The 12,176-nt window shown below is 39.4% G+C and overlaps 1 protein-coding gene across 2 annotated transcripts in view; it reads left to right on the top strand.

The window, feature by feature from the left end:
* The window catches only part of LOC139408964 (adhesion G protein-coupled receptor D2), a 158,143-nt gene that overhangs the window by 123,049 nt on the left and 22,918 nt on the right, over nucleotides 1–12,176 (top strand). Inside the window, exon 25 of one of the 2 annotated variants that reach the window (XM_071153496.1) lies at nucleotides 5,755–6,016. The exons of the other annotated variant lie outside the window; for it this stretch is intronic. The gene's annotated coding sequence lies outside the window, so the exon portion shown is untranslated. Of the gene's footprint in view, nucleotides 1–5,754; nucleotides 6,017–12,176 lie in introns of those variants that run through there. 2 annotated transcript variants of the gene reach the window in all.

Below are 12,176 nucleotides of genomic sequence, written 5' to 3'. Positions count from 1 at the left end.
ATACACACAATACCCCGTAATGACAACTCAAAAACAGTTTTTTAGATATTTCTGCAAATGTATTAAATATAAAAAACGTAAATATCACATTTAGACCCTTTACTCAGTACTTTGTTGTAGCACATTTGGCAGCGATTACAGCCTCAAGTCTTTCTGGGTAGGACGCTACAATCTGGGCACACCTGTATTTGGGGAGTTTCCATTGTTCCCTGCAGATCCTCTCAAGCTCTGTCAGGTTGGATGGGGAGCGTCACTGCACAGCTATTTTCAGGTCACTCCAGAGATGTTCGATCAGGTTCAAGTCCGGACTCTGGCTGGGCTACTCAAGGACATTCAGAGATTTCCCCAAAGCCAGTCCTGCTTTGTCTTGGCTGTGTGCTTAAGGTCGTTGTCCTGTTGGAAAGTGAACCTATGCCCCAGTCTGAGGTCCTGAGTGCTCTGGAGCAGGGTTTCATCAAGGATCTTTATGTACTTTGCTCCATTCATCTTTCCCTTGATCCTGACTAGTCTCCCAGTCCTTCCACTGAAAAACATCCCCACAGCATGATGCTGCCACCACCAAGCTTCACCGTAGGAATGGGGCCAGCTTTCCTCCAGACTTGGAAACTCCTCCAGCTTGGAATTCAGGCCAAATAGTTCAATCTTGGTTTCATCAGACCACAGAATCTTGTTTCTCATGGTCTGAGAGTCCTTTAGGTCCCTTTTGGCAAACTCCAAGCGGGCTTTCATGTGCATTTTACTGAGTAGTGGCTTCGGTCTGGCCCCTCTACCGTAAAGGCCTGATTGGTGGAGTGCTGCAGAGATGGTTGTCTTTTTGGAAGATTCTTCCATCTCCACAGAGGAACTCTAGAGCTCTGTCAAAGTGACCATCAGGTTCTTGGTCACCTCCTTTACCAAGGCCCTTCTCCCCCGATTGCTCAGGTTAGCCGGGCTGCCAGCTCTAGAAAGAGTCTTGGTGGGTCCAAACTTCTTCCATTTAAGAATTATGGAGGCCACTGTGTTCTTGGCAACCTTCAACGCTGCAGAAATATTTTGGATCTGTGCCTCGACACAATCCTGTCTCTGAGCTCTATGGACAATTATTTTGACCTCATAGCTTGGTTTTCACTCTGACGTACTGTCAACTGTGTGACCTTATATAAACAGATGTTCAATCAATTTAATTAATTAACTTATTTTTTGCTTTGTCTCTTTGGGGTGTGTGTAAATTGTTGAAGAAAAAAACATGATTTAATCCAGTTTAGAATAAGGCTGTAACGTATCAAAATTTGTTAAAAGGGAAGGCGTCTGAATACTTTCTGAATGCACTGTAAATGCACAGACAAACGCATGCGTGCGTGCATGTGCGCACACTCAACCACATAAATCCTGCTTTGATATGGTGCACCTCACATAGAATTAATTGGCCATATATTTATTTTTGGTGCATCCTTCTTCCACACGAGTGTTGACCAGCAACGTGATTACAATCTTCCCGATGTATGCTTGTGCAATGTCATGCAGTAATGCTGTATTATGTCATGTGATTTCCCCCCCAACCGTTTTGGGACAGTATGAGGTGTCTTCAAAAAGACAAACATAATAAATAAATATGATTATGTACACTACATGACCAAAAGTATGTGGACATCTGCTTGTCGAACATCTCATTCCAAAATCATGGACATTAATATGGAGTTGATAACCCCTTTGCTGCTATAACAGCCTTCACTCTTCTGGAAAGGCTTTCAAATAGATGTTGGTACATTGCTGCAGGGACTTGCTTCTATTGAGCCACGAGCATTAGTGAGGTCGGGCACTGATGTTGGGTGATTAGGCCTGTTTCGCAGTCTGCGTACCAATTCATCTCAAAGGTGTTCGATGGTGTTGAGGTCAGGGCTCTGTGCAGGCCAGTCAAGTTCTTCCACACCCATCTCGACAAACCATTTCTGTATGGACCATGCTTTGTGCGCAGGGCACTGCTGAAACAGGAAAGGGCATTCCCCAAACTGTTGCCACAAAGTCGGAAGCACAGAATTGTCTAGAATGTCATTGTATGTTGTAGCGTTAAAATTTCCCTTCACTGGAACTAAGAGGCCTAGCCTAAACCATGAAAAACAGCACCAGGCTGTTATTCCTCCTCCACCAAACTTCACATTTGGCACTCTGCATTTGGGCAGGTAGCGTTCTGCTAGCATCCGCCAAACCCAGATTTGTCTGTCGGACTGCCAGATGGTGAAGCGTGACTCATAACTCCAGAGAATGCGTTTCCACTGCTCCAGAGTCCAATGGTGGCAAGATTTACACCACTCCAGCTAACGCATGGCATTGCGCATGGTGATCTTAAGCTTGTGTGTGGCTACTCGGCCATGGAAACCCATTTCATGAAGCTCCAGACGAACAGTTCTTGTGCTGACGTTGCTTCCATAGGCAGTTTGGAACTCGGTAGTGAGTCTTGCAACCGATGACAGACGATTTTTACACGCTACAGCACTCAGCGGTCCCGTTCTGTGAGCTTGCGTGGCCTACCACTTCGCGGCTGAGCCGTTGTTGCTCCTAGACGTTTCCACTTCACAATAACAGCACTTACAGTTGACCGTGGCAACTCTAGCAGGGCAGAAATTGACGAACTGACTTGTTGGAAAGGTGGCATCCTATGACGGTACCACTTTGAATGTCACTGAGCTCTTCAGTAAGGCCATTCTACTGCTGATGTTTGTCTATGGAGATTGCATGGCTGTGTGATTTGATACACCTGTCAGCAACAGGTGTGGCTGAAATAGCCAAATCCACTCATTTGAAGGGGTTTTCATATACTTTTGTATATATAGTGTATGTATATATTAGCCTTAAACATGATTGTTAACTACAAGTTGTTTAAGGCTACAAGATATGGCATTCCTCCTAGAATCAGTACACCCATTCCCCAAAAAAGTCTAATAAAATAAATATGATTGATTTGTCAATATAATCTAACACATTAGCCTAACTGTAAGTCTCTCTGGATAAAAGTGTCTGCTAACTGACAAATGTTTTATGTAAATTGTATTCAGAAAGTATTCACACCCACTTGACTTTTTCCTCATTTGTTGTTCTTCAGCCTTAATTTAAAATGGATTAAATGAACACTTTGGATGGTGTATCAATACACAGAGTCACTACAAAGATACAGGAGTCCTTCCTAACTCAGTTTCCGGAGAGGGATTTCACCATGAGTCCAATGGTGACTGTAAAACAGAAAACTGAGGATGGATCAACAACATTGTAGTTACTCCACAATACTAATGTAATTGACAGAGTGAAAAGAAAGAAGCCTGTAAAGAACAAAAATATTCCACACAAATATTCCAAAACATAATCCTGTTTGCAAGGCACTAAAGTAATAGTGCAAAAAAATATGCCAAAGCAATTCAGTGTTATGGTTGGGGCAAATCCAATACAACGTATTACTGATTACCACTCTCCATATTTTCAATTAGTGGTGGCTGCATCATGTTATGGGTATGCTTGTAATCGTTAAGGACTGGATAGTTTTTCAGGATAAACATAAATGTAATGGAGCTAAGCACAGGCAAAATCCTAGCTTTTCCAGTCTGCTTTCCACCAGACACTGTGAGATGAATTGACCTTTTGGCAGGACAATAACCTGAAACACAAGACCAAATCTACAATCTACACTGGAGTTGCTTACCAAGAAGACAGTGAACGTTCCTGAGTGGTAGAGTTATAGTTTTGACTTAAATCTGCTTGAAAATCTGTGGCAAGACCTGAAAATGGTCAGCAACCAATTTGACAGAGCTTGAAGAATTTTGAAAAGAATAATGGGCAAATGTTGTACAATCCAGGTGTGGAATGCTCTTATAGACTAAACTACAATGACTTACAGCTGTAAATGATGCCAAAGGTGTTTCTACATCTGCATTGCTTGCTGTTTGGGGTTTTAGACTGGGTTTCTCTATAAGCACTTTTTTTTATGGTAAAAGGGCTTATAAATCATTTTGATTGATACTAACATGTATTGTCCCAGTGTTGAATACTTATCAAATCAAGATATATTAATATTTCATTTTTCATAAATTATTTTACAAATGTTCACATTTTTCTTCCCGTTTGACATTACAATGTATTTTGTGTAGATCGTTGACAAAAATGTAAATCAAATTGATTTGAATCCCACTTTGTTACACAACAAAATGTGGAAAAAGTCAAGGGGGTGAATACTTTCTGAAGGCACTGTGTAGACCTTTTTTAAGAACCTGTAAGCTACCGTTTTTAATTTGAACTATAGTACATGGACTCGTATCTGCAGTGAGCCAACATTACTTTTATTTTTCTCTACGGTGGCTCTTCTTTTTGTCCAGCTTCTGTGCACAGTTGTATGTGTGTTTGCGTAAATATCTCTACTCTCACTGATATCGTTGTCCCTATCAAACCAGTACAGCTGACGTACCTCCCCCTGCCTGTCTGTTAATTGGACAAGTGGTCCGACACTGAGCAGCGGCCTTTCTGTGAGGCGTCACACGCGATAGGGACCCCCTTGGCAGCCCAGGTGGCCCCTCCATTCAGACACAGCCAGGGGCCGGGTCCCACAGGGCCTCCCTGGCCCCCCACTTGTCAGTCACGAGGGCAGCTTGTCAATCACTAGGGGAGTGCTTGAGCTTCCTGTTTTAGCCCGGGTGCTGTGACACATCCTGGCAGGGGGTGACTGGTGTCAGCCTGTCAACTGGAGGGGGGCTGTTGGAGCACACACACTCTCTCCCTCTGCTCTCTAAGGCTGGTGACTCCGCAGCAGAGGCAGGGCCCTAGTTCCTGTTTTACCTCACACACCTGCAGGCTGCCGTTAGTGCAGTCGGCGCTGCCGTCTCAGAGGTCACACGTGCCATAATCCAACCTCATTAAGAGCCCTCTAAGAGCCGGGGGAAAGAACGTACAATTGCCTATCACCAGATAACTCACCGCTGAGTGTGAAGGTAGCCATTTTTCACATGCAGCCATATTTAAGACTCAAACGCACCCCTGTGACCTCAGGGTTTCAACAGCAATTAAAACCGTCTTCACGTCTTTAGTGCCACACTGGCTCTGGTACAGGGCTCGTGCTCCCTACTGTAACTCCCACTCTGCCAACTGACAGACCCATGCATGTACACACACACACACACACACTCCACACACATCTACGCCCATCTTCAAAGAAGAGTTCAGGCTGTGTGTGTGTGTGTGTGTGTGTGTGTGTGTGTGTGTGTGTGTGTGTGTGTGTGTGTGTTTTGCTGTAGCTAAATGAACTAACAAATTGTAGCTAAATTAGCAAATTGTAGCAAACAAACTAGCTAAATGAACTAACTGTAGTTAAGTTTTATTTTGATAGGTGGGCATGGCTGGAACATTCCAACCATTGTCTGGTCTCTGTCAGGCCCTGTCTATTGTAGATACGCCACTATAAGGTTATTTTCGATACCAAAATATTTAGCCGTAGGGACAACAACCAAAAACAGAAAGCCGTTGAGGTGAAGTGCAGACAGGCTCATCTTTCTCACCCTTAATTAAACCTCTGTAGCGGGGGCCATTGTTTAACTCCAACAATTGTCATTGAATTAAAAGTGTCGTGTCTTTTGTTCTGGCGATGTGTGCTGCTGTCAGGGGTCCTGCTGTTAATGTGCCATCACCACGCCTCATATCCGCATTAGACACCGCCGCTGATGTTATTTCCTCTGTGTGTGTGTGTGTGTCTCTCTCTCTCTCTCTCTCTCTCTCTCTGTCCTACATATCCCTCAGCAGGAGAGGAAGAGTGGAATGTCATCCAACATCTGAGAAACCTAGGGCTCAGTGATACTTATGCACACACACACACACTCAAGTACATATCGTATACATATACGCACGCACGCTCGCACAGACACAAACACTTATAATTGAGAGACCTACGTCCCGTTTTCTTGCAGTTGCCTAATAGGAATGGAGATTTTTTTTAGATGTTTTATTGCGTCACTACAGTTGGATTCAGATGTTTTATTGCAAATTAAAAAGCTGAAAGAGTTACATCTACCTTTTCTGTGAATGAGCAGTGTTTGCTTTTTGGATTTGGGTGTGGCACTCTAGTGAGTAACATGTCCTGGAGCCTGCAGGGCTTCAGTGAATGGGTGTTGGCCAGGCAGATAGTATGACAGACAGGAAAGGATCATCCCGGGGTCACCACAACAATTATCACTTAGTGTCCACAAGGTAGAGAGGGTCACAGTGCCTTCAGAAAGTATTCACACCTCTTGACTTTTTCAAGATGTTGTTGTGTTACAGCCTGAATTTAAAATGGATTCAATTGAGATCGTTTTTTGTCATTGGCCTACACACAATACCCCATCATGTCAAATTGGAATTATGTTTTTATTTTATTTATGTACAAATTAATAAACAATGAAAAGCTGAAATATCTACAGTTGGTAAGAATTCAACTTTGTCATGGCAAGCCTAAATAAATTGAGGAGTGAAAATTTTCTTAACCAGTCACACAATAAATTGTATGGACTCTTCTTGTATGCAATAATAGTGTTTAGCATAATAATTTTTAACAACTAACTTGACAGAGCTTGAAGAGTTTAAAAAATAATAATCTGAAAATATTGAACAATCCAGGTGTGCAAAGTTCTTAGACTTACCCAGAAAGACTCACAGCTGTAATCACTGCCAAGGGTGATTCTAACATGTTGACTCAGGGTATTGAATACTTATCTAATCAAGCTATATTACCTTACAAAGTACAAACAATATAAAAAATGTAAATTAAATCCATTTTAATCCCACTTTGTAACACAACAAAATGTGGAAAAGTAAAGGGGTGTGAATAGTTTCTGAAGGTACTGTAGCACTCTCTCTCTTTCTGACACACACAGTTCTCTCTTTCTCACACACATACACATACCCTTACAGCCCTTCTCCTCTCTCTCTCTCTCTGGCACATACACAGACAACAACAACATCCCTCCCCCCCGTCTCTCTCTTGTACACACTAACACACACTAGTGATATGTCCACTGAGGTGACATTTCCGGATGGGGGGGGACAGAGGATGACACTCGTGTCCACCCCTGCTTGAGAGGAAGTGGATATCAGAACACAACAGGAAAGACCGAAAAGAAAAACAAGCTGACATCTTTTTGGACATTAAATCACTTCCTTTAGGGCCCTGCGACTGACCCCTTAAGCAGGTTTACCGCCGAGCATCCTCTTGCTGGGCTGGGGATCGATCGTTGTGTGTGTGCTGTCTTACTCTTTCTTTTTTGGGGGGTAGATCAGCTTCAATATTGCAAATAGATTGTGGCTCCTATCAGTGTTATTGTCTGCATCATTTCAAATTCTCCATATATTTTCTCCATATATTTTTTGGTAAATATATATATATAGAATGTTAAATATATATATTTTTCCATATACACTGCTTTCGGAAAGTATTCAGACGCCTGGACTTTTTCCACATTTTGTTGCGTTACAGCCTTATTCTAAAATTGATCAAATATTTTTTTCCCCTCCTCAATCTACACATAATACCCAATAATGACAGCGAAACAGGTTTTTGGAAATTATACCTTATTTACATTTTGAAAAACATGTTTTTGCTTTGTCATTATGGGGTATTGTGTATATTGATGAGGAATTTATTTTATTTTAAAATAAGCCTTTCTGAATACTTTCTGAATTCACTGTATTTTCCTTCTTTATTACCCTACCACCCCTCCCCTAATTGGAGTAAACTATTAGACAACAATACTTAGGCTTGCACTTCCACCTTATACATACTACATACATTTCACGGGAATTATATTTTGCATGATCTTGTTTTTAGTCCCAGCCTTCAGCTCCCCTTAACCCCTCCCATCTATCTCTGAAGACCATCCAGTTTTGATTTCTAGCTGCCGTATATTTTTCTACTATGCTGTGATGTTTCAAAAAAGTTATATATTTCTATTCTCATAGTTTCTACATAGTTTCTACATCAACATGTTTACTAAGATATTATTATATTGTTGATCGATTGACTATGACTTTTCAAAACACCCAGCAGTGCTATTTACAGAGTTAGCGCCAAGTCATTATTGCAATTGTTCAGCCATTCTTGAACTTGCGACCAAAAACAAGTTACCAAAACAAGATCTAATGATTCTGTCTCTTCGCAGTAACATCTGTAGAGCTGGGATGGTTGTATTCCCCATATATATAACATTCTATTGGTTGCAAGAATTTTGTATAATAATTTAAATTGAAAGATTTAGAAGTTTTTAATCTGATGTCGTTTTGTATATCAGTTCATAAACCATGTGACATGGAATCGGTACATCAAAAATATCCTCCCAACTATTTTGCGACCTGTGTGGCTCAGCTGTACATTTTTTCGTCCTTAAATTAAACTAGTATACTTTTTGTAGGTATCACAATTTTCTTTATCCAATTTTGGTCTTTAATGCAGGGCCAACAGACAAGTTCCTTACCTTTCCTCCATTTTTGGGGTAATGCTGCAATCAGTTGCATGTTTGACAAAACTCCATCAGTCCTATTTATGATATAATTTACAAAGATTATACTGTTTAAAAAAAATAATAATAATTAAAGTATTTTTTTAATCAATTACTATATTTGAGTTGAACCATAATATTTGTTTAGGCTTTTCTTGTGGATTAAACTCAAATTAAAATCAGCTTTCTATTGCTTGTTAAAAAATAGATATTTTGGAGATTGTTTCATTTCCAAATAACTGAAAGTCAGAGGTAATCTGAATGATAGGAAAAAGACCATTCTTGAACATGACATTCTTACTATTCTGAGAACCAGTTTTTTTTTTTTTAAGTTGTATTTTTTTTTTATCCAATAAAAAAATATGGTGCACACATAAATTGGTTTTCATCCAGAGAGGTTAGGATAATGATCTAGATCCTCTATGAAGCTGTGCAGGGATCCAAATAGTGGATTATAAGAAAACAATAGTCAGCGTACAATGACACCTTTGTTTTTAAACCCTGGATTTCTAGCCCCTTGATATTATTTTTGGATCTGATTTTAATAGCTAACATGGTCATAATAAATGCATATGCCGATAGTGGACAACCTTGTTTTACTCCTGGTGACAATTTAATACTTTCTGAGAAGTAGACATTATTTACTATACATAACTTTTAACTCATTGTATAAGAGATTCTCCAAAATTAAAATAGTCCACGCATTTGTATATAAATTACAGTCGTACTTTATCAAAGGCGTTTGAATACCAGGCCTAGTTTCACAGATTTTTCATAATCTTCTATTGTATTCTATTGTATTATTATCTATTATTATCTCCAATGTATCATCCATGTCAAAAAATAATAATAAAATAACTGTCTGATTAGGATGAATAATATCCAACAATACCTTTTTAATTCAATGCACTATGCATTTTGTTAGAATTTTGGCATCACTACACTGAAGTGTAAGGAGTCTCCAGTTTTTTAGGTGGACTGGATCTTTATATTTACCATCTTGGTCCTGTTTCAGTAATAGTGAAATCAGACCTTCTTGCTCAGTATCTGATAGTTTACCATTTTTATTGAAGTCGTTAAAACATGTTATTAACAGAACTTTGACAAACATTGAAAAATATTTGATGAACCTCAACTGGTATGCCATCCATCCCTGGAGTTCTCCCAGACTTGAAGGCATTAATTGCATTTAGAAGTTCCTCCTCTGCATTTAGGCCTTCACATGTGTATTTCTGTATAGCTGTTAATTTTACACTATTAATAGAAAAAAATCCTTACAATTAACCTCTGTTAGTGGAAATGAATGAGACTGAAATGAAAACAAATGGTCAAGGTACTTAGCCTCTCCTTTCATAATATCGTTTGGTGAATCATGAATGACCGTCATTTCTAACAAGTTTCTGTAAATTATTTTTGGTAGCATTTCTATGTTGAAGATAAAAAAATATTTGGTTAATTTTTTTCCCTTATTCCATCCAGTTCGCTTTATTTTTATAATATATTACACTTGATCTTTCTTGAATAAGTTCCTCCGTTTCTGTTAGTTTGTATTGCTATCTGTCTGTACTGTTAGTTCCTCTATTTCCTTTTTTTAGGATGAACTCTTTTTGACCTAAATTGTTTTTGTTTTAAAGATTAATATTGAATTGTATGTCCTCTAAAGGCACATTTAAAAGTGTCCCATACAATAAGGGGATTTGCTGTACCTATGTTATGTAGGAAAAAGTTGTACATTCTTCTGTCTTGGTTAGAACAAGTTGTTATCCAGTAGGCTTTGAGATTCAATGTCCAATATCCTAGTCCTTGTGGAAATTCTGTAATGTGTAAACCAATTATTTGATGGTCCGACCACATTCTGTCCCCTATCAACACTCTTTAAACTTTTGGTACCAGCGTAAACAACATACAACATACATCCGTACATCCAATAGTTCCATTATATCCATAATATTCGTAATTTCCTTAACTTCTTATGGCTGGGGGCAGTATTGAGTAGCTTGGATGAATAAGGTGCCCAGAGTAAACTGCCTGCTACTCAGTCCCAGAAGCTAAGATATGCATATTATTAGTAGATTTGGATAGAAAACACTCTGAAGTTTCTAAAACTGTTTGAATGATGTCTGTGAGTATAACAGAACTCATATGGCAGGCAAAAACCTGAGAAGAAATCCAACCAGGAAGTGGGAAATCTGAGGTTTGTAGGTTTTCAACTCATTGCCTATCGAAGATACAGTGGGATATTGGTCATATCCTAAGGCTGCCACTAGATGTCAACAGTCTTTAGAACCTTGTTTGAGGCTTCTACTGTGAAGTGGGGGCGAATGAGAGGGGAATGAGTCAGAGGTCTGCCAGAGAGCCACGAGCTCAGTCTCGCGCACTCACGTGATAGTTAACTCTGTTCCATTGCATTTCTACAGACAAAGGAATTCTCCGGGTTGGAACATTATTGAAGATTTATGTTAAAAACATCCTAAAGATTGATTCTATACTTCGTTTGACATGTTTCTACGACCTGTAATATAACTTTTTTGACTTTTCGTCTGTACTTTCTGCTGGATTTGTTTACCAAACGCACTACCAAAAGGAGGTATTTGGACATAAATAATGAACTTTATCAAACAAATCAAACATTTATTGTGGAACTGGGATTCCTGGGAGTGCATTCTGATGAAGATCATCAAACGTATGTGAATATTTATAATGCTATTTCTGACTTCTGTTGACTACACAACATGGCGGATATCTGTTTGGCTTGTTTTGGTCTCTGAGCGCCATACTCAGATTATAGCATGGTTTGCTTTTTCGGTAAAGCGTTTTTTAAATCTGACACAGCGGTTGCATTAAGGAGAAGTTTATCTAAAGTTCCATGTATAACACTTGTATTTTCATCAACATTTATGATGAGTATTTCTGTAAATTCAAGTGGCTCTCTGCAAAATCACCGGATGTTTTGGAACTACTGAACATAACGCGCCAATGTACACTGAGATTGTTTTATATAAATATGAACTTTATCGAACAAAACATACATGTATTGTGTAACATGAAGTCCTATAAGTGTCATCTGATGAAGATCATCAAAGGTTAGTGACATTTATCTCTATTTCTGCTTTTTGTGACTCCTCTCTTTGTCTGGAAAAATGGCTGTGTCTTTCTGTGAATAAGCACTCACCTAACATAATCGTTTGTGGTGCTTTCGCCGTAAAGCCTATTTGAAATCGGACACTGGTGGAATTAACAAGAAGTGTATCTTTAAAATGGTATAAAATACTTGTATGTTTGAGGAATTTTAATTATGAGATTTCTGTTGTTTGAATTTGGCGCCCTCACTTTCACTGGCTGTTGTCATATCGATCCCGTTAGCGGGATTTCAGCCATAAGAAGTTTTAAGTGCATGAGGGTGATAGTTTGTAGTGTGATCTCCTTTACGGTCCATTGAGGTATTTAAATCTGTATTATAATCTCCCACCATAATAATTGAGTCTGTTTCACTCTTTGTGAAGTATCAAAAGAGCTACAGTTAGTCAACAATATATGTTCCCCGTTGCGTTAGCTTGCATACTCCAAAGTAACTGTACTACAGGTTCACTAAACACTGTGTTAAACCAATTTATGGTGTTAGCTGGGGTTGCTCTTTCAGGTCTCTCAGGTCTCAGACAAGGTCTCTCATATTGCGAGCCTGGTTCACTGAACCAC

This window comes from Oncorhynchus clarkii, chromosome 5 (genome assembly GCF_045791955.1).
Source record: "Oncorhynchus clarkii lewisi isolate Uvic-CL-2024 chromosome 5, UVic_Ocla_1.0, whole genome shotgun sequence".
Taxonomy (NCBI): domain Eukaryota; kingdom Metazoa; phylum Chordata; class Actinopteri; order Salmoniformes; family Salmonidae; genus Oncorhynchus; species Oncorhynchus clarkii.
Note: the sequence above shows the minus strand (reverse complement) of the source record. Positions and strands in the feature narration are given on the sequence as shown.